A 23,012-nucleotide genomic window follows, 5' to 3' on the forward strand; every position below is an offset into this window, starting at 1 on the left:
AATCATTTATGTACACATCACTATTGAACATACCATACTTTACATTCCTCATGTAGCAGCACAGGACACTTACAACAATGCGAGCTAATTAAAGCTACAGGGTAAAACTCTGACCCTGTTAAAGTCAAAGAGAATTTTGCATCTTACTTCAATAGAGCAACTATTTCACCCTGAGGCCCCTTCTGTCCCCCTCAGTCTTTCTGGCTGTTTGTGCAAAAAGTCCTGGAGAATATCAGGTCTCAGAGAGCCAATTAGCCAAGGACAGCCGTAGAACAAAGCTTCCCCAAGCCAATGTGGAGCAGGCAGCCCTCTGCCTCCAGGAATCAGGCCCAGGCTGGAAGAGGTCCGAGCGGGATGGAACTGTGGCTCCAAGTGGCAGCCCCCATGGGCAGCAGGTAAAGGTGGAGGAGCTGCTCTGCTGATGCAAGGACACAACTGGGTACAAAGCTCTGGGAAAGTCATTGAAGGTGAGGGGAAAGGGCCTGAAGCTATGTTGCCAGGGCAAGTGATCTGAGCACTTAAAGGCCAAATGTTTCCTTAGTTGCTTTTTAAAATGACTACTCCTGACCAGGGGCTCCTAATCCTCCCCACTGGGTGGGACACATTTCCCTCCAATTGCCACTGAGGAGGAGCACATGAGGACATATCCCCTGGGAAAGACCAGATGTCCTACACATGCAGATGCCAGCGATATTTTGCTTTATTTTCTACTTTCCCAAAGGCTTCTCAACACAGGAGAGAAAGTAGGTTGCTGGCTGGAGAAACGACTCCAGCAGTGGCAATCCATTCCCAATTGTTCTGTGTTCCATGGGGTCCTTCAGCCTCTCACAGATCATTTAATGGATGTGCACTTTCCACATAGCAGGAAACAGGGTGAGGCTAGAGAAGTGGGTTGACCCAACTCCATCTCTACATGACAAACATAAGATGCCATGTGAGATCTCTAATCACCAACACCACTGGCTCATCGTTTGCAAAACTTTAAAATGTGACCTACAAAGATAAGTGCTTACATGTACAAACTGTCCAAGCTGACTGCTCCTGGGTGGGTTGTGGAGTGGTCTGAGTAGCCCAGCAGGATTAATTGCTGCAAGTGTAAAGCCAGGTTTTGAAGTGTATTCTGATCTGAAATATTGAATTTAAACTATATTTCTCCCTGACATATTTTGATTCAACAGAAAGGATTTGGCATGATCTGGCCATAACATTGGACAGCACATTGCAGATCATGAAGTGGGAGGATCATGCAATAATTACAAGTTGTTGAATGCTTGGGTGGATATACCGGTACTCATAGAACAGTGCACTTGGACTAATGTTCTCGGACCATGGTTACACTTACTGTGAAACTGAACAGAGAGGAAAAAAGATCCTTGAATGTGGTATTAAATCAAGGCTGTTTCGAGGTTTTTGAGATTCTTAAGCCTTATGAAAATGTGAATCAGACATTGTTCACCTTCCAAATGACTATGCCATTGCCTGAAGGCCTCCTTGGTGCTTGAAGTTCCTTGCTATTTTCCCTTTACTTTTCTCTGTGGGAATTGAATGTGAACAAACAGTGTTCATTTTGGTACTCTTGTGTTGCAAAAGGTCAGGTCCAATTCTATAATTCTATGTATTCATCTTTACAAAGAAGGGTTGTGTTCAATCTGGACACAGAAAGATAATGAAAGCTCTTTAAACTGGTCAAAGGAAGACATGGACTCATTTATCCAGTTAATTTTGTTGTTTTAAGAGTAGTGAAATACCGCCTTTGAAAAATCTTTGCTGAATTGCCTTGAGGAACCTTAGTGAAATCAAAATCAACATCCTTGTAAATACTTAAAAAGCTGTCCATGCCATGATGGTATGAAGTTTTTTGTCTCCACACTGCAATCATTGGAGAGGATGACATAGAAGAGGAGCTCCACTGTATTCTTATCAAACATTTGGATTTTTTTTTTCCTGAAATGTTTTATCAACATAGGGGTACATTGGTCAGAAAGAAGCTCAGATTCAGAAAAATAAAGTTATCAAAATGAATGACCATAAGTTTATCTATCCCTGGTAGTATTATTGATGAAATGCTGGAGTATTCAGAATTGTTGGATATTTAAATTGGAAAGAAATAGCTCTATTCTAGGCCACAACAACTGTGGAAGAATTGTTTAATAATCCCCTTACAAATACAGACCAAATAATGAGATTACATAAACAGACCTTCCATTAATTCTCTTTCTAGTGCTATTGCTAGCTAAAAACAATAATACTCTTTTTTAATGATTATATGTTTTGGGATGCAGTAAGAATTTGTCTTTCTTTTGAGCAAGCACAACTGGGACACTATCAGAAGACCATGACAGATGGTCAGATAGATAGTATAGATATTTTATAGATAGTACAACAACAGCCTTCATTCTTGGTTGTACAGGGAATAAGACTTTCAAAAGGGATTTCAGGTGCATTCTGGTGAAAAGGTTTTTAGCCATCAGGGAAAAACTGGTCACCGTTTTTCCTCTCAAAGTCACTCTTGATTACCTCTTGAATTTCTCAAGCATCCGAGGTGCAGAGCTCAGTGAACTTGCAATCACCATCAGCAGCAATGGGGTTAACTGAGTGTAACTCTGGGCAGAACCTGTTAGGCCAAACTCGATCATCTTCCACAAAATACCACCACCATGCAACGTACCTCATGGAATGGTCTTTTGTTGTAACAAAGCATGATACATTGAACCGCATTATTTTTTGCCAGTCTTAATTTCTGTCACATGGCTGCTCTGCTTTATGGGTGGTAGAACCAGCTATCCAGAGATAGCAATCTTCACAAGTCCAGGGACCAGCTAGGCACAAACTTTGTCAGACTGAGGGTACTCTGAATTGCTGACACCACTGCAAGCAATAAGCCCATGGCATTCAGTGTAAATGTAGAACTTATTTTACAGCAGCTCCAGCTAAAAGAAGAATTTTCATGGATTCAGCAAGGCAGTAACAAGAGGCATCTTGGAAGAAGAGGACCTTTGACTGAAATGCTCATGCCAGGAGTGTGACTTTCCTAATGCCCTTTCCTCTGGAGAATGAACAGGTTTTTATTCACCGCACTTTGAACAGATGAAAGAAAAATTTCTTTAATCCCACGCTGTAAGCAGTATTGCTTCCACTGTCAGTGGCATGTCTTGCATTTTCAATCTGACCTGTTCTGTGATCCTCGGTGCAGGAGGTGCTAACCAGGCAGTGGGGAGCCTGAGGACAGCATCATGGACTGTGATAAACAGGGACACACTGGTGGCTGCTGCACATTGTGGGCTCCCTGACCTCCCAGACCAGGACAGATGCTGTATGATAGGGACTGAAAAGAAAAATGCAGTGCAAAACCCAAGTCCTTTTGCAAAGTCATTTGAAGTCAGTGGGTCAGCCGACTGGAAGCACATGGTCAATGCAAACATTCACTGTTCATAGCCTATGATTGCTCTGCCCTCATTTTCCACATGGCATCTCCTTCCTATCAAGTGTGTGCTACCCTTCCAAAAGTTACCTTCAAAATAAAAGCTATTATACCATATTGCTTGTTGAATTGACTGCTGTGAGGTATTGGTCTCTTAAGATTGCATATGATCATACTTCCTCCTCTATTCTGACATAAGCATGGAAACAACTGTTGTTTTAAGGTCGTAAATCCTTCAAACATGAGATTATATTTTGTTCTTGTAAGATGACAGTTATACCAGTATGTGTTTTTTTGATTAAGCAACGTGAACAGCATCTTATTTTGCATACCTTGTTTGTAGCTTTTAAAATGAAAGGCTGAAATATAATAGAGTCATGTACTTGGAAATGTAAAATCATATTCCTTCCTCATATATGCCCCACTTTTCTGATGAACATACCCAAACCCTGGTTTCCCTGACTGTTGAAAGGATTGATTTGCATCATTGGATAAGGATGGTTCTACTGCCCAGACAGTCATCTTCAAAATGCTTGTTCTTTCCACTCTTTCTAGGTATTATAATGAAGTGCTTTGGAGTAATCTAAATTATGTAAATACTCTTTCCTATCAACTATGCTTCTCATATATTCCCTTAGAGCAAGATTAAAACAGTGAAGGAAGTGTGCTTGATACTCCCTCTAAAATTCTATGCACTTAAACTGTACTTTTTCATGTCTTTTCTACTGGAATGAATTAGGCAAAGCAGAATTAACCTTGTCAGTCACCAAGTCAGTTTCTATGACAGAGTAGTGTAACTAAGAATACAGAAATAACAAGAGAGCCCCAATACATTCACCCTCCACTGAATCCTGCACAAAGTATGTAAAGTGCTTTGGGGTGCTCTGAGGAGATTGACCCAATATAAATGTAAAGTAATAGTTAGCAAAGAAAAGCCTTTTTGCCTGGAAGCAAAGGGCAAGGGAAAGTATTCTCAGGCAAAAAAAGAGTTTCATGTCCAAACCCATGTATGGAGAGGGAAACCTGGCACCACCCTGAGACACAGACATGAAGCACTGAGCTGCTGACTGGAGTGTGGGGACTGAGCAGGAGTTTGAGTAAAGGAAACAGGCTGCTTCAGCCCAAAGCAGAGGAAAAGGGAGAGACCAGAAAGATGAAGTGACTTGGAAGGGAGAGGCCATGTACAAAGACATGTGAAAACCGAGTCCATGTGGGGCTAAATAAGCCTGAACCCTAGAGAACAGTTGCCAGATCTCCTTGTTCTGGCTAATTTAGTCTGGTAAAGGCAGATGATAAACAGGAGCAAGGCAACCATGTGCTTCTGAAAGTATGGTAGCTGCCCTTCTGCTGATATAAGACCATAGGAACACCTTCTGCATTAGAAAAGGAAACAGTTCTAATTTAATATGCACCTTATCTCTTTCTGTCTTGGCTCTCTGAAAGTCATGAGCTTTTACCAGCCTCTCAAACCCCAGCTGTTATTCCAGTCACGTGTTCCCAAACAAAGGGCAGGATGGATGCAGAACACAGCACTTGGGATGCTCCTGATGATTCTCTTGAAGTTTAGAAAGGCTAACTTCCTCTCAGACTGGGGCAATCAGAAAAAAGGGGAAGAATGAGACGAAACACCAGTTGTGAACTGTTGAACGATATTGTTAGATACCAGTATGTGACAGAGTGCAAGGGGTTCTGTGTCAGAGACAGCCTCCCAGCCTGGTCCATGCTGCTATTGAGCACAGATAGCAGTTGGGATGACGAATCAGAAATCCTGTAGTTGGCTTCAGCACACTGACATGGTCCCGGGACTACTATTGCATCTGGCACAGATTTGGAACCTCTGCATCACACCTTGTTGCATGGCAAAGACAGAACCGTGGCTGACTGGTTACCAGGAGCTCCGCCACGAGCTCCACCAGTACAGTTCAGTGATACATTTGCTTTAGAAACTCTTTTGAGTTCCTCATTAGACAGGCTGTTCCTGGAGTAACTTGCTGAAAACTATTCCCGCAGCACACTTAAGAGAGAAGATTCTCTGAAGCAAGAGCTGAGGGTTTTGAATTTTTTTAAACCAAGCAAACAACAATTTCCAAAACTTTAGGGGTTTTAACATTGTCAAACTTTCTTCTCTACTCTTGATTTTGTGTTCTGAATTGACTGTGCTCCTACCTGGAAACTCTGAAAAAATGATGCCCTCTAGGCTTTGCAAAGTTCACAGACTCATATCACCTACTATAGAGCTGTGTTGTGACAGGATGTTCTCCAAATTGAGGATAAAGCATGATACAATAACCATTATGTAATAACTAGTAACTAGCCATTTCAGCTTTGTGGTGTTCTTTTCTTGCCACATCTGGTTAATGGAGAAAAGAAGTCCTGAACACTCTGAATGGGAGCTAGGGGTGCAATATCCCTCCTTTTTAGGGGCATCTTCTTGCAAAAAATTCAGTGTAACTCAAGCAAGCATCTAATTGTTAATGCAGAGCTGATTGGCATAAAAAAAGTGCCTGTAGTCTGATGGAGGGTCCAACAAGGATCCATACAATTGCTTCCAAAGCAAAAACACATGACCAGAAGATCAGTCCTATAAAATTTATAAATCAAGTAAATACAACTTTTGTATCAGAGACCAAGAACTCCCCATTAACACTGGAGCATGTGAGAAATCCAAATGTTTCTGGCAAGTTTTTCTTAATTCTGACTTTCTTATAATGGCTAAAGTGACAAAAGTATGGTTTGGTGGAAGGAAAGGAGATAAACTTGAACAAAGCAGAAGCTCCAAGGAGAACATGTCATTTCAAAGGGGCTTGCCTTCCTGAGCTTTAACAGAATTGCCTAGTTTTCATTATAAAATGTTGTCAAATCAGAAGGAAAATGCATCTCAAAATGCTCTTTGTTCTGTGAATGCATATTTGTGTGACAGTAGCAGCGTTGTTATTCTGTGTCATCCCTTGTTGATGAGCCTGTTTGAGTTCCAATAATGGAAAACTATCATGTTGATTTGCTTCAGATTAACCTCATCTTCTTGTCATACTACAGGTATTTTCCATTACAAGAAACAGATATATGGTGATAGGTAAATGATTTTGATAAAGTCTGACAAATATTTTAAAACAGCTGCATAGCTGCTTATTTTATTTTAGAAAAAACCCCAATAGCATCACAAAATGGCATTTGTCAGATGTCTTTGGTAATTTTATCAATAGGTGTTGTCATGACTTTTTACATCTGGCTATAAGCTACAAAAGCTTTTTTCTGTGTTATAAACATAATTTTGAATATCTTAGAATACTAAACCAATCAGTAAGAAGAGCTGAAAATAGTGAAATCACCAGCAAAACTAACATTAAAGACTGTAAATAATTGCTCTAACCAATTATAACAGGTTAGCTTCAGCCTACAGTAATTTTGTATCCTAGGCACAGAGCTGCTGATTGCTTCTTCTGTTTTCCCTTTCAGATGTAGGACATGGGAAAAGCGAGTTATTCTGATCCTGTAAGGACAGTACTAATGTCACAGTGCAGAAAATACCAAAGCATACAGAGGTATACAATTGTATGGCATTTACTTCATAGTTAGCAGTTACCAGAAGAGACTCAAAGCCAGCACTATTTTTGGCTATAACAAGACTTCTTCAGTTCTTTCCAACACAACAATAACTTTCGCAATAGAAACTTTGGAATTGTGCTTCAGAAGGTAAGCTCTGCACTTACTTAAAACGTGTTGATGTTGCAAGCCTCTACTTCTCCACACCCATACAGGTACTGTGGTGTGCCTATTAGGCAAAGAAAATACAAACCCACTTGTACTAAATGCTACCAGCACAGAGCTGAAACTTGAAGTCAGTCTCTGCCCTTTTTCTACAAATTTACCCTTTTAACATCTTTTATTTATCAGGGGAAGGAGAGTGCTTGACTGGTAACAAACTCTTGTGATTTAACCCTTTTGGACTGCAGTGTGCAGCAGAATGTTGCATTCTGTTTGTCTGGGTTGGATTCAAGTCACCAAGGAGAGATCTTAAACAAAAATGGGACTATGTGAAAATCCTTGAGATGTCCTCTACAATAATACTGACTTCAGAGATTTTGAAACTACCAGTAAAGGTTGTCAGGGAATCTACAGGTCTTGGTCTGGTTTGGGAAAAAAATACCCAAACAAACAAAACCCATGTGCCTAAATGACAAACTTTATCTCCATTACAAATATAGAAGGAGCTGTTGGTTTAATGCATGGCATTTTAAACCTGAACCCTATTGCTGTCTGACGCCTAGCTGGTCCATGTGACCATTTTCTGGTCTCTTTCCAACTATGATCAGAGAAATAGTCCACCTAAAAATTCCACTACCATGATTAGCACTTAATGAGCCATCCTCAGAAAAAAGCAGAAAGGCTGAACAGCCAGCAAAGGAGAGCTGAGTCCTCTAATGTGATACCTCTGAAGTAGGATCTCCCTCCCTTGACGAAGAAGAGGAAGGAAATTAACCTTGTCTCCATTTCTCCGTGGGTATCACCATCATGCAATGCCAGCTGACCAGCTCATGGGATGTAGGACTGACAGAGACCCATTGCAGACCACAGTAGCTCAGAATGGGGCTCCTCCTCTTGTTCCCACCATGTCTGTGATTTCTGAGCACTCAACCCAGCTTGCTCCTTCAGTTTAGGAGTGTCCTCTCACACATCCATGATCCCACTCTAGCATCCATTTCCTCTGTCCTACCTGTGTGAGGGGAAGCACTTGGAATCACATGAGGGTTTCCATTATTTCCACCTTGGGAGATTTAGTGCATTTTTAGTGGCATTATCTGTCAGTCCAGGCACAAAAGTAAGGTCAGATCTATTCCTAGGGCCCTGTTGGCATCCATAACTGCCTGATTTGTGCTCTAACCATATGTGACACTCACCGAGTGAATTTATTGTAGCAATCACTTTGAGCATACCTCAAAGATTTCATCATGATATTTTCTTGCTTGCAATGCCAGAGAGAGAACAACAGCATGGAATGAAATGCACAGAACTTCCCCTCATATGAAAGAGAAATGAAGGAACAGAAAACAGGCTGAATTTCTCCAGGGTAATTTTATGTAAAAGAAAGACCAGCAACATCCTTTAAGGCCTGAAATGTCAAGCTTGTAAAAATAGTATTCTTGGGAGTTGTATTTGATCATTTGTTAAATACTGTGATATAAAATGTAGAAATCCATGTGTAATGCTTCAAATCCCTAATCTGGTTTAAAAGGTCAGTTGAAGCCTAAAAGGACTTGACATTTTCCCTTTAAAAATCTGACTTTTTGACTCAGAGCTAACAACATTTGAGCCTGAATGACCTGAAGGATAAATACAAAAGCTGATTTCAATTGAACTATTTAGAAAGCAGGGGATCTTCTAATTTGTAAGATAGCATTCAGGGAGGTTTTTCCATTAAGAACTCAATCGACTGAAAAATTATTTCCTTGGGTATTCCACAATCTTTCAATGCTTGTGTAAATTTTACACAGGAGGGGGCGGTGAGTGAGGTTGAAGATATATATATAACACAATGCCAGGAGAGCAGAAAGCCTCTTATGAAACAGAGGTAACTGGTATTTGCCTCAAAAAGATGCACCCTTTTCACCTCCTCCTTCACTGCCTTGGCAGACTGGGTCTGCCTCAAACTCTTTTGTGTCCTGTGCAGATGAGGCTTGCAAGTGAGTACTAATGTCTTGATAATCATGAGTATGGTCCTTCCCAGCAACACCCCTTCCCACAGACTTCATTTGGCTTGCAGTGAGTGCTCCATGGGGGTTTGATGGCTGCTTTCATGGAGGTGTGCACTAACCTCCTTCCTGGCTGTGCGGGTGTGGTTCCATGCTGAGCCTCTGGCTCTTCTCTGGATCCGGCTGCACCACAGGTTCTCTGCAGGAAATGAAAGCACAGTCCCTTTTCCTTCCCCAAACCTCCACTGTTCTCTGATCTCCTGCCACCCTTGTGCCCTGCAGTGTCAAACCTTCTCCTGCCTGCCTTGCACCCTCAGCCGATTCTACCAACGCAATGGTGGAGGAACCAGGGATGCCTGGTGCTGGGTCATCCCCACCCCTCGGGCCGCTCACACTCACAGGTGTCAGCCCTGCTGTGCACAGTCCTCCAAGTGCCCTGTGAGGCAGAGGGTGATTTGGGGGGACATGCTGTGACACCTCACAGGTCCCCCATGGAGGCAGGGTGCAAGGGTGCCTGCCTTCCCTGGACATCACCACAGGGCTCCCTGAGGTGTGGCACCACTGTGCCACACCAGCTCCCGTTGGACAGAGCACACCCATCAGTCACCTGCTGGCACAGAAACACCATTGATTTAACTGAGTGCTGTCCCAGGATGAATGTCTCCCAGCCTCCCCCAGTATTTGTTTCTGATAAATGCCTCAGTTTCAGCGCACATACATCCAGCAGCTGGGGACTATTATGCTGTGACAACCTTCTATTCCATTGTCACAGTGTCAGATGCCTGAAAAGGATAATAGGTAGATATTTCTGCTCTTTGGATGCTAAGAAGTAAGTGGCATTCCTATTCCTTATTTAGTTACTTCTTAATTTTAATTAATGGCTTTAGTGATAATTGTCAGATTCCTATATTGATAAAAACTGGCACATTCTGCATATTAATAATAGCACAAATTTGATATTTATGAACTGCTGTTCTTTTGCAAATACAGACATTTGGTAATCATCATTATGGTGATAAAATTCATTAGAATTTGAGAAACAACCTATTATCCCTTCTGCCCATCATCTTTTAATTAAGTAACACAAAAAGATTTTATAAGACTTTTCTACTCACACTGCACAGTATTGTTTCTGTAAGGGAGTCTTTCTATATCAAAATACCTCCCTTTCAGTTTTGATAGACTTAATGAAAAGACTGAAAGAAGACTGACAGTAGATTTATTCCAAAATGTATTTCAAAAATTCTAGCCATGCTTAGTTCAGCACACACTTGAATCTTGTGTGGATGTAGACTGGGGTTTGTGTGTAAACTAAGGACTAACAAAGTTATGGTCTACAATACGATATGGTAGTTTACAAAAGGGGAAAACTTTTATGATAAATTATTCTTTGGGAATTTCTAGCAGTATGAATACTGGAAAAATTGTGAAGTCAGTCACTGACATTAAAAGTTCACTTGTATCTAAGTAAGTCTCTATTTTAATGTGGATTTGGCCAAAAATCAAAAAAGTATTAGGAGGGATTAGTTTCAGACACATTCAAACAGTGCAGGCATTTGATGAGGTTCAGTTGGAGCTTTTAGTTCCTCATCTATTTCTGATCTACATCATACTTCAAAATTGTAATTTGCATTTTGAATGACAAAAATATAAACAGCATTAATATAAGGGGGTTTTTTATATCTTATATATTAATATCTAGACAGAATAGACTTCTTAAGCAGTAGGAATGTTTTGTTATTACGATCATGACCTTTAGGACTACATCCGCAATAGACACAGTTTGGTTTATTTGATAATATCCTAAATTCAAGTCTTATCATGTTGACACCTAAAGTTGCATTTTTAATGCATGTATTTACCTGGCTTAACCAAAGACTTGTATTAATTTCCTTTGATGCTTCCTTCTACTGTAATCAGTAGAACTGTCAAAAAAAAAAAAGACTGGTGACAACTTATTTTCAGAGTTCTGCTGTATTTTCCCTTTATTCCTGATCACTTTGGCACTGGACAATACTTAAGTGCACAGCACAGGGAAATGTTACAGGGAAAGATGCCTACCCTATCTTTGCCTTTCATTCTTAGCCAGGGTCTAATATACTAACACATCCCGGCAGATTCTCATGCATACTGTGATATATCATCACTGTGTTCAGCCAAGAGTGAAGGAAGCAATTTTGTGAGGTCACAGGATGGTCAATGCTCTTCTATTTGAGTTTTTCTTGGGTTCATCCAGGCAATTTTAATCTCAAAAGGTTGTTCCCCTTTACATAGTTAATTCCTTCCTCTAAAAATCTGACATAACTCATTTGAAGAAAGCTACATAGGTGTTTCTTCTTGCAGACACAACCCGGTATCATAGAGAGACCATGACGACATAGTAACAGGAAAAATCATGAAAAAAAACCCCTCATTAAACAGGGGAACAAAATATTTCCTCCTGCTTAGTCCAAACTTCACTTTCAAAATATTTCCTCCTGCTTCCAAACTTCACTTTGTTTGGAAAGTACTGAGGATAGCTAGGGAAGTAAAATTCTCAACAGGAAAAACAAACAAACAAACAAAACACAACCACTGACCCACCCAAGCAAAAAAACCAAACAAAAGAAACAAAAAACCCTAAACAACAAACTGTCTCCTCCATTTTAATTTAAAATAAATAGAAACTCAAGAACTGAAATACTTTGTCCTAAATGCAAAGATTTATAATGGAAGAGGATTCTGTACCTGGGATTTGCTTCCTTTCTGTTTCCCCCATTTTCTGAGGGCTGACTTTCTCTGGCAAACTGGAGCATTCAGTGATGCATGAGAACCATTTCTATTTTTGAAGAGTAATGGCATTTCATGGAAAATATCACCTTGTCTATCCAAACACCAGAATGAGGCAACTGGACTGCAACATTCAGGATGAGCTAAAATTGTGCCACAGATGTGGGATGGGAAAACAAACCAAAACAGTTTGATCTCCAAAACTGAGATCTCTTCTGAAACACGTGCTTTAAGGTAAACAAATCAAAGCACAGTTTGTTTTCTCAGTCTTTCTCTAAAAATCATGTAGAATCACAAATTTTAGATGAATTCTACTATAAGCTGCACATCACAAGAAACCTGCTGGGTGAAAACTTTCCCATCCCTAAGTTTCAGAGTCTAAAGTTACCTGGAATAATGCTGAATTGCTGTGCAAACATTTTTACACAATTCTCGGTAAATACACAATTTTGTTGCTTTGAAATGGCAGATAAAACAAGCTATTTTAGCACAGACAGTCTGTTCAAGTACCATCTTTCACTAATAATAATAAAAAGTGATGGAAATATGATTTATATCTCCAGAAATTTCCAAGGCACTGCCAAATGTTGTCTTCAAGCACCCTGCTCGCAGGCAGCCACTACAGTGAAAACATTCCCAACATCTTTCCAATGCAGCAAGCAGGAATAATGTAATACTCTTCCTCCAGATGCATTACATTGTTAAGCACTTAATCTCAAGGACCTTTTTGAAGTTCAGATAGTCCTACTTTATTCATCATCTAGTGTTTAGTTTAAAGTAACAAATGATTGAGCTGAAAGTCTTTCAGAAACAAAATTCCTTTTTTTCCCATGCATAAACAGAGTTGCAGCCTTTGCGTTTTTCGCCATCTGGCCCGCAGTGTGAAATGACATTAGTAGCATGTCAGGTTTATTCCCTTTTCAAAGAGAGAAATAAAGAAAGCAAAAGAAAGAAAAAGCATAATCCTAATCTATAGTATGAAGAGTATTAAAATGAAACATCTGCCTTGCTGAAATGAGTGGATGAACTCTGAAGTCTACAAGCTGCTGGAGTTTGTCAAGTACATGTTTACATTGCTGACTGTTGTAAATTTGCAGGATGATGACAAGAAGTCCACAAACTAAAATATCTTATTCAAATGTTTTTAAACATCTGTTTCAAACAGAAAAGACCAGAACAATGAAGTGGCAGAGTGATCACAGGCAGACCAGGGATGCAATAATATAACTTGGGTTACATAATAAAAGACGATGGCAACAGAGGCTTGTAACTGAAGTCACCAGCTTGTGCTCTAAAGTCAATTGACTGGAATGCTGAGAAGGTTGTGCCTGTTGTCAAACTATGTGACTCTATCCAGACTAAGGACAAAATATGGCCAAATGCTTCTTAAAAAGCCTGCTTTTGCTAAAACACCTGCTGATTACAAAGCCAGATAAATTCTGTGCTCAGGAGAACAGCTTTGAACACCTTCAAGAATGAAAGATGTCAGATTTCTCAAGAGCTTTGAAAAACCAAGAAGCACTTGACCAATGAGATTATATTGTTTGGCAAACAGATTTTATCCTTGCTACTGAAGGGCTTTTGCTTTGCAGGACTTCAGATTAAAGTCCTAGGATACTGGACTTTTATCGCCAACATGAACTTGAGATGTTGCCATGTGCTGAATAGTAATCTTTATTCTCACCCTAAAAAATACAGAGACAATTAAAAAAATAAGGTGCTAGATTGTTTTGCTTCTCACTCTTTTGAGACACAGCCAAGAATGAAGAAAGAAACCCCAGTATCTTCCTTGTCAGCGCTCCTTTATAAACCAATTAAAAAAAAAAATACTACTCCTTAATTGTCTTTGTGATATGATAAAACATTCTTCTGAAAATCACCAAAGTCCTTTGGAGAGTGCTGAGACCTAAGTACTTTTGATATGAAGCAGGGATTGATATAAATCTTGGATTTTGATATAAATCTGGGATTTATATAAATCCTTAGCTCTAGCAAAATTAAAATATTGCACTGTCTTCAAAGTAACTTTGAACTGATGGAACACAGTGCCAGGAAGCTGGGCAGAGTGATCATGGCAAAATATAGCCATGGCATAATTATGGCCAGGGCTGTCTGTAGTATTTATTGTTAGCACATTCTCCCGTCCAGTTGTGGCACATGTCAGTCAGGAACTAGTATGCAGGAGGACTGAGGGAGACTGAAAGGAACTAGGTTTGCTCCCAGATAGATTATGTTGGGCAAAACTGTTTCTGTTCTATTTTGGGAAATAGAAGGCAATGTGAATTAAATTATGTTATATGGATACAAGATGTGTCACTTGCTTGAAAGTTAGCTAATAGTCCTTGGCCACTTTTATTTCCTAGTACCTGTATGATAATTTATTGCAACTAGCATTATCACAAGCAAAATAATTTTAATTTGCATTTGATTAGTCTAAATGATACAATAGTATATTTGCCCCATTTCTCCCCCACGTTATCTTGGGAGGATTAATTCCCAGCAACTTCATGTTTCTGCACCTGGGGTAAGGACACTTGCTCATGCTTGTAAAGGAATGACAACATTCTGACCTCATCAGTACAGAGCAGGGTGAACTGCCTACCTGCAAGGGAAGTGTGTGTTCCAGGAGTCCTGTCCAGGCTGCTCTGCCAGGATGCCCAACCCAGGTGCTAAAGCACAGATATAGATGGAGTTTCTTGGGGCAGTCACATAGCACCATGACCTAAATTGATGTCAGATCTTCAAGGAGAGGAAGTAAGATGAAAGCAGGAAAGGGAAGAGGGGTGATTTATAAGCTAATGATAAAGGAATGAGTAAGGCTCCCTCATCCATCGCCCATTACAGGGCAGCACAGGTCTTTGTTCTGAAGACATAACTCAAGATACAATTTATACCAAAGAATGCAGTTAAGCCTCATGGTTGAGCTTAGTTAACCTAGTTATCTGATTGGTTTCAGATAGCTTTTATTATTATCTTTTTAATATTAGTGCCTGATTTACTGCATCTTCACATTATCCCAGCCCTAGTAAACTTACAGTTTGCACTAATGATTACAGGTTTCATTCTTTATTTTCAGGGTTGCTGCCCTAGAATTGCTTTCAAGGGGAGGATCCCAGTAGCAAGACTTCATTAGACTATCTATGTAAAATAAATTGTTTTCTCAGGGACCCTCTATGACTAAAACTTTAAGAGTGTGGCTATCCCTTTAAAGTACATCTTCAGCTTCTTTGTGCTTGCTTGCAGTAAGATCCAAGGCTAAAGATTTGGCTGTAGCATTTCACTTCATCCTTCAGGGTCCATACAAACCTGAGCTGTATCACATAGACACAGCATAGAAAAATAACTGCCCATATAGGAAATAAAGCAAGTCTTATGAGTGGTTTAGATAAAGTATATCTAAAGTAACTAAAATGAAGAAATGACTGAAACAAATAATAATTATTTCTGTAAAGAATTTTTTTGTCTAAGAGGTTCTCAATAGACTTAGGAGACTTCTTCATAGACTTTATAGCATTCTTCATACACTTAATACCATTACTTATTCTTGCAAATATTTTTTTAAGCTGAGGTTGAACAGAGAGGTGGTGATCATGCACTTGGAGAGGGAATTTGGTGGAAAGCAAGCTATGGTTTTACAGAGATACAGGAATGGATTGCTTATAAAGGTGTTAGGCTACAGCAGACAGGCAACTTGCTTAGAAGAATCTTCAGCAGCAGTAAGAACCAGTAGTATGTACTTACTGAAGCAAAGGAGTACAGTTTCAACTCTTCTGGTTAGCTGCCCCAGACTCAGCTCTGCTTCTGGTGAAATCATTGCTCTTGAGCACATGATCCCAAGTTAACGTGGAAAAAAATTTTCTCCATCAAGATGAAATTTGCTCCATCTATTTTTATTAGTGTTTTTTTTAATTTCAGTTTCATGTAGTAGCCTCTTCTATCTAATTGTTCATTTATTAGGAAAAAGATTGTTAACATGAATTTATATACTGGATTTTCCAACTCCTTGGTTGTCAGTGAGCAGTGTTCCTAATTTAGCCTATAGTACAGCTCAGCTAAAAACACTGTAGTAAAATCTTTCAGGGTGAAAATTTAAGAGCTTAAGGGATATGTGGAATCCTCATTTACTTAGTAAATCTATTGCTCAAAAAATCACAAAGCTTACACAACTACCAATATGCAGGCATGCCTGATGATAGAAGCATGGTTCTTAAGCCTAGAAACAAATAATCACACTGTAGTTAATGATTTAAATGCTATTTAGATAGGAAAGAGAAGCTTAATACCCCAAAAGAATTTTCATTTTCTAGCTGGTTCTCACACCTAATGTAGTCATATAAAAATAAAGCAGCCTTTACATACAGAGTACAACTTTCTTTAATCTGTCTTCTGGGTTCTCAGCTCATCAGACTGAAGTTCAAACAGAAGGCCAGAATAATTCAAACGTGTAGCAAATGTACAATCACCGAATCTTCTGTGCCATAATTCTGAGCAGCGGTGAAGTACTGCCTCATTCTATATAGGGATATAGGGATATAATAGGTATATGTAAATACATCTTGTGGAGATGTGTGAGCATATTGTGTGCAGAACAGGATTAAGAAAAGGTCATTTGTTGGACTGTATTTATACTGAGGGGAAAATTCACAGGGAAAGAACAAACAAGCGACCTCACTAAAAATATGTTTCCAGCACACTGCCTGGGAGAGTGTGACAAGCCCCATGGTGCTGGGAGGCTAAACTGCATTTCATAAAGGGCTTTCTGCAAAGCTGCAGCAGTGCTAACAAAGATTTGTCATTCTGAGCACTCAGAAGCTGTGTCAGCTCCACACAAATGCAAGTACAGCACAAAGCCCACTGGATCTTCTGTTGAAGTCAGTGGAGTTACACAAATATATAATTTATGAAAATCTTTATCTAGACACAAGGTTTCTGTTGTAGTGAGGCTGCCAGCAGCATTGTTAGCTTCTCCACTTCACTCTTTGACAAAGTAAAAGGACTGATCAAGTATATCATATGCTTGGGTTCACCTGCTATACTGCATGGTCACAAAAGAACAAAAAAATATTCATGAGATGATAATGTTGTTGGTGAGTTTGTTCTTCATCTGTGAACATAAAATTATTCTTCATCATTGCTGAAATAATTAGACTGATATTTAAAGTTAGAACTATATTTTGTGTATGTGTTCAAAAATATTTAAAAGTAATTTGAATCAATAGCAGCATATATTAACATTTTTTGCTGCAAATTAAACAGAAAACATTTTTGCATGAACAAATAGTGGAAGAAATTGTGAACATCAAGATAAATTAAGTGAAGAAATCTTTCTTTCCTACTCACTGTTTTGGTTGGGAACAGGGAAGGCTGAGGAAGGTGTCTTTGAAACCCAAACTCCAGACCACAATTTAAATTCCACAGACTTTTAATCTACAGAATTTTGACCAAAAGAAAGCAAGCTGGCAAAAGGTCAGCCCTTCAAAAGCATGATTATTTGCAAAGAAGTGAAAAGTGCAGGGTTACTAAGACTGCAGTAAATAACAGTTTTCTGAATGAATAAGAATTTCATACAATGTAAAAAATTATAACAAAATATTTAAAGTATAGAAAAAAAAATGAGTTATGACTAAATATTTTGGGAAATACTTCATTCTACATAAAAATATTACAAAAGTTGAATAATATAATGTACATCACTACTGGCAGTGCACTTGTTAAGGAAAATATCCAATTTGCCAAATGCCTTTTATTGAACATAGAATCCTTCAGCTTGACTTTAACTCGATAAAACACTGAGTTTTCCTAGAGAGTGTTTAATATTTTCTTGGTGGACTCCTGAGCCCTTCTCAAATGCAAAGTATTTTGTGAAGGAACAAGCTTTTCTAATCAAAGTGCTTCTGCTTTCCAGCTTATCTAAAAAGTGCATTATTGAAAACCTTTTCTTTTCACAGGAATTTTGTCTATTGTTTATATAGGTATCACAGAGAGATATGTTTGATACAAATTGTTTCAGTTGGAAAGAGCTCTGCCAAAGAAAACAGACAGGCAGCTGTTTGCATTGCATATAAAAATTTTGTTAAATATGGCTGCACCTGTGTAAACACAAATTTATTTCCAAGAAGTGCCCCTGCAGCTGCAAAAGCTTTCAGACCTTGCCAGACAAGTTATTTTTATTAAACCATGTAACATACTAAATAGCTCTTTCAATGGTTGTCATGCTGTAAGAACATGTAACATTAAAAAATCTTGTCCATTTTTAGGGAAGATTTATTTTGTTTTTATTTTTCAAAATCCAACAGAGCAAAGGATCCACTCCATAAATTAGCATTATGCTATATTAGTTTAAAATTTTAAGCAATGCATAGATGTATATACTTTATGAACCCTGTGTGTGTGTGTGCACACTTATGTAGAATTTAATATTTTGTTAGAGCCTTAGTATCTGCCTGATCTAAAGTCTATCAGAGATGATAGAGAGATTTTTAGTGCCTGCAGTAGATTATGAATCAGAGTTAACTTGAAATGCCTGTATCTGCCATGGTACTGTATTTTCTGTGCTTTACCTCTAAAAAGCCTAAACAAGACATTAATTTAAAGACCAGGAGATGCTGGGATGCCCTGTGATGGGCAGAGATGGAATCTGGGGAAGGCACAGGGTCCCTGCTTTCTAGCATTCACCAACACGGTCCTGCTTCAGCGAGAGAGGAGAGAGAGGTAACAAACCCCTGGGTGTGGTGGAAACCGGCCTGGACTGGGAGCAACCTGCACCCAAATTACATGGCCAAAGAAAGCAGCGTGTCCATGCAGCACATAAACAAGACAGTGCTTTCTAGCCATAAGGCAGAATTTTTTGCCCAGCTCTGGTCACCCTCAAAGACACAAAACCACCTTGCCAAAGTGGGTGCAAACGAGCCTCCGGGGACCCCCTCGGTGACCAGGGGACACAGTCTGTATTTATGAGTATGCATTCTCCAGCCTTTAGTAGCCTCTGGGGTAGGATTAATAGACATGGTGTGCCTCAGCTCTAGGTTTCCCTATGCAGATGCATATTATGTAATTTGTCTGGGGTATTTGCACTCACTCTGAGGTCCATTCTGGTCCTGTGCCAAACTTGGGACTGAAAATAGATGTATCGTTATTTAAATCTGTACATATACACATTCAGTCTGTGTGCAACGCATCAAGAGCTCTACCTGTACTTAATAAGTTCACAGATCTCCCACTGACATTTATTTTAGTTATTTATACTAAATCATTTTCAGGGAGAATAGAAGCTCTTTTATACACTGTAGGCTGTATGAATGGCTTCTCTAGAAAGCCAAAATCAATAGTGTTTAGTGATTCAATCAGTGTTAGGTGCAACACCAATTCAAGGGTTAGGGAACTTCACTGGATGGGGTAATATGGTGCCAATGAACCCATCTGAGCTTAGCTCTCCTTTCTGTCTCTCCAGGAGGATGCAGGGGATAGGGTGCTAGAGACACTGCTTCAATTTACTACAGGTGAAGTAAAGGCCAGTGTTTTAATTTATAAAATGATCTAGCCATACATCATTATTTTTAAAGCATATTTCTGGTAACTAATGTGTAAATGCAAATACACATAGACACACATTATAAATATACCTTTTTAAAGATAATTGTCAGTCGTAGCTCCCTTGACAGGTGTCTCTCTGCTACCAATTCAAGCACTAGGGAATGGATCTTCAGTAAATGCCACAATACTTCTCAGCAACCTCAATCTCACTACCCATGAAGATCTCAAAGGAAAACTAATTGGTAGGTGGGGTATCATGGAGCTGCCAGAGCAGCATTCAGTGAGAGATGTAAGTATCAGAGCAGGTTCTTATGCATTATTACACAAATGCCACCTGAATCAGTGGCACTATTAATTTATCTTTGCAGAAGGAACAAGCCTAAAATACTGAGGGAAGCCGATTTGATAGAACTGGCGTATACATGCTTGAAATAAAGCAGCCATATTTCACATGCTGCTCCACTTCTGATCAGAAGCTCTAAAATTGCAGGAATGATAGAGAAACCAGTTTGGAGAGGAGACAAAAAATGAAGCCTATGGACGTAGGAAAGAAAAAAAAAGCAAAGCAAGTATGATGAAAGGTGATCGCCAATGTTTGCTTCAATTCCAAAGGGATGCTTTTTCTATTCTTCACAAGAAAGTTGCCCTTGGCTCCCACAAGCCTTTGGAGAATGATTTCTTTGAACATGTCTGCAGTGACAAGCACTTGGATCTGCTATGCCACATCAGATAACCGCTGGCGTGAAACTTGCACCAGATACATATATGGAACCTACAACAGGCAAAGTTAGAAATTATTTGACTTTCAGAACATCTCAGGCAAGTCAAAAAGTAGGGATTCCTGTAATTTTGAAGACTGAACTTTCAGATAGTTGTAAGAATGAATTAATGAAATACTGCGATTCTGGAGAATCTTGCTACTAAAGTGAATTGCACATATGCAGAAAAACAAGTAAAATTTATTGTTCACCACTGAGGAATTCATTATTACTATTTCAAAATTTCAACAGTTGGTCAAAGAAATGAAATTATGAAGCAAGTCATAAAATATTTTCAAACAAATAGATGTTGAAATAGTGGTATGAATTCAGCCACAATTGAAAAATGAATATATAAAAATGATGAATCACACATTAACAAAAAAAAAGACAAATCAAAATACAAAACCAGTAGGGGATAGGAGATGGGAGAAAAAATCCCTGATCCAAAGAAACACCCTCCCACATTGATGTTTCTTCTGGTAGGGGAAAAATATGAACCTCAGACTGTACATGCAGCTCTCCTACCTTGTACCAGATAAGTTTATGCACTGAGTGTCCATCCCAGAATCAGACTGTAAATAAAGGAGCACAAGATTGAATTAAATTGTGTTGAGATTCTGGGACCATGATGAGCCAAGAGTAACTGCTTTCTCTGCCATTAGGGTATGAGTGAAACTTTGGACCATGGTCTGGAAGAGGGTTACTCCATATCTATGCTGATGGCTATAATTTAATGTTTGAACTTGACTTTTGTAAACAGCACATTCTTTAATAGTGTCTGTGAGGCTGACTAGTTGGAAAATAGCACAAAGCAAACAGAAAAATAAAAAAGATTAGGTCAGTATGCTTCAGTACTCTTGATAAGTAAGACTAAGGAAGGACTTGTCTCCACTCATTGGACAAATCTTCTCCTTCGACATAGTGCTGTGTCAGGAGGCAGCAGTGAAGGACATAGAGGTTCCACAGTGGGAGGCATGATGGCATTCTGTGATGGAAAAAACATGGCCATCAGTTTTCCTGCTGAATGGGTAAGGAAACTGATGACAGCCACCAATTTGGGGGTTTTGCTATCCAAAAAATGGATATGACATTTTTCTGACTGTCTGCTGTACAGGAGTCAGAAATGTACAGGAGTCCTGAGAGAAAGCATGATTGCACAGCCAGCACTGTGTGAAGCAATTGTGAAATGCATTGTCCCTGTGGTGGTTCATATTTTATTGAAGAAAGCCCTAAAATATAAAGTGTTGGTTGATTATGGGTAACCAAATCACGCTAGATGTCCATAAGCAATTATAATAAAATATTAAAATAGTTTTATAGTCTAGCAAAAAAAAAGATAAAAATATAGAGCCACATACTTTTGATTTAGTTGCTTCAATTTCCTTTTTTGTACATTAAAAATGTATACAGGAGCTGCCATTTCAGTTGCATAGGATATCAAGCCACTTTATTTTTTGAGAAACACCAACCTAAGTACAGCTGATTTGCCAAGTCACAAAGATTTGCCCCCACTAAGCTGCACGTAACTGAGTTATGCTCATGATCCGTCCTTAAATAATAAATTTAGAATCCTTATTAGAAAAAGTGTTGCTGTCTAGCAGTTGGAGATAAACTATGCTGCAGAAGTCTCTAGAAAAAGATAGAAATAAGTCGCTTAATAAAGTCTAAATCATTCCTTAGGTTAGCTAATAGAAGCACCCGTGGTTATAAAATTAATCAGTCTCTGCTATTACAGCAAATTGGTGAAGATTGTATTGACACATCTTCATCTGCATGTCTCATCAGAGGTGTCCGTGCCATTTAGCTACAAAACCCTGGAGGCTTTACTCTGCACAGAATCTTATAATACTTCAATTAAGGGACACCAAGCTGCCAGCCAGACAGCAGAGCATTTATTTCTTGATGACTCCTTAAGTTGTGCCACAGGCCTATCATTAAGAGAATATTTTTCACAGCATGTTGCAAAGATCCTCATGCCATTAAAAGGAATTGAAAAAGCATCAATTTGTTGTTTCCACCTAACACAGATATTTTTCATTGCTGGAACAGCCATTAAAAACAATCTGTTTTATTGCGTTCTGAAAAGATCACAGGAAGTACACATTGTGATTTATTTTAAGTATGACATTAGTATGAAAGGTAGAGAAAATCTGAAATATTTGCAATAAATACTTAAAACCACAAAGCATTAAATATGTTTTCTTAAAAATTTTGCTAAAAAACTCCTTTACTATGATTTCATATGAGACCTTCAGAGATTCTTAAATGACCTTGAGGGCATCTTTGTTTTTTGAGAGAGAATCAGACTGTTTTGGTCCTATGATATTCAGAACTAATGAACAACCCCCTAAAATGGGTACAAAACTTAAAAGTGAATTTTTTGTTTCATATGCTTCCTATGGTTATCACCTTTCCTTGACATGGGGTAATAGAACCTCTAGACCAGGAAACAAGGAAGCTTTACACAGAATATTATATATATATATATATATATATATATACACACACACGTGTGCACACACACACACATTTATTATAAATAAATAAGATAAATTACACACATTTATATAAAGATAAATTACACTTCCTCTAATAATTTAGGACTCATCTGCAAAGGGACTCCAAGCATTGCTCAGCCACTTGAACTGCATAGCTTCAATAGCAGGAAAGCAACTAAATCCTTAAGTGCCCACATTTCCTTAGGCACCAAGGGTATCACCCATACATCTGCCAGCATGAGAATGCAACTTAACTTTACTGACCAGCTGTGTGCCCAACACCTGGGTAATCTGGAGAGCAGCAAGCCCACACTGATCTCATGCAAACCCTAATCTAGGG

This window comes from Molothrus aeneus, chromosome 1 (assembly GCF_037042795.1).
Source record: "Molothrus aeneus isolate 106 chromosome 1, BPBGC_Maene_1.0, whole genome shotgun sequence".
In the NCBI taxonomy this organism is placed as follows: Eukaryota; Metazoa; Chordata; class Aves; order Passeriformes; family Icteridae; genus Molothrus; species Molothrus aeneus.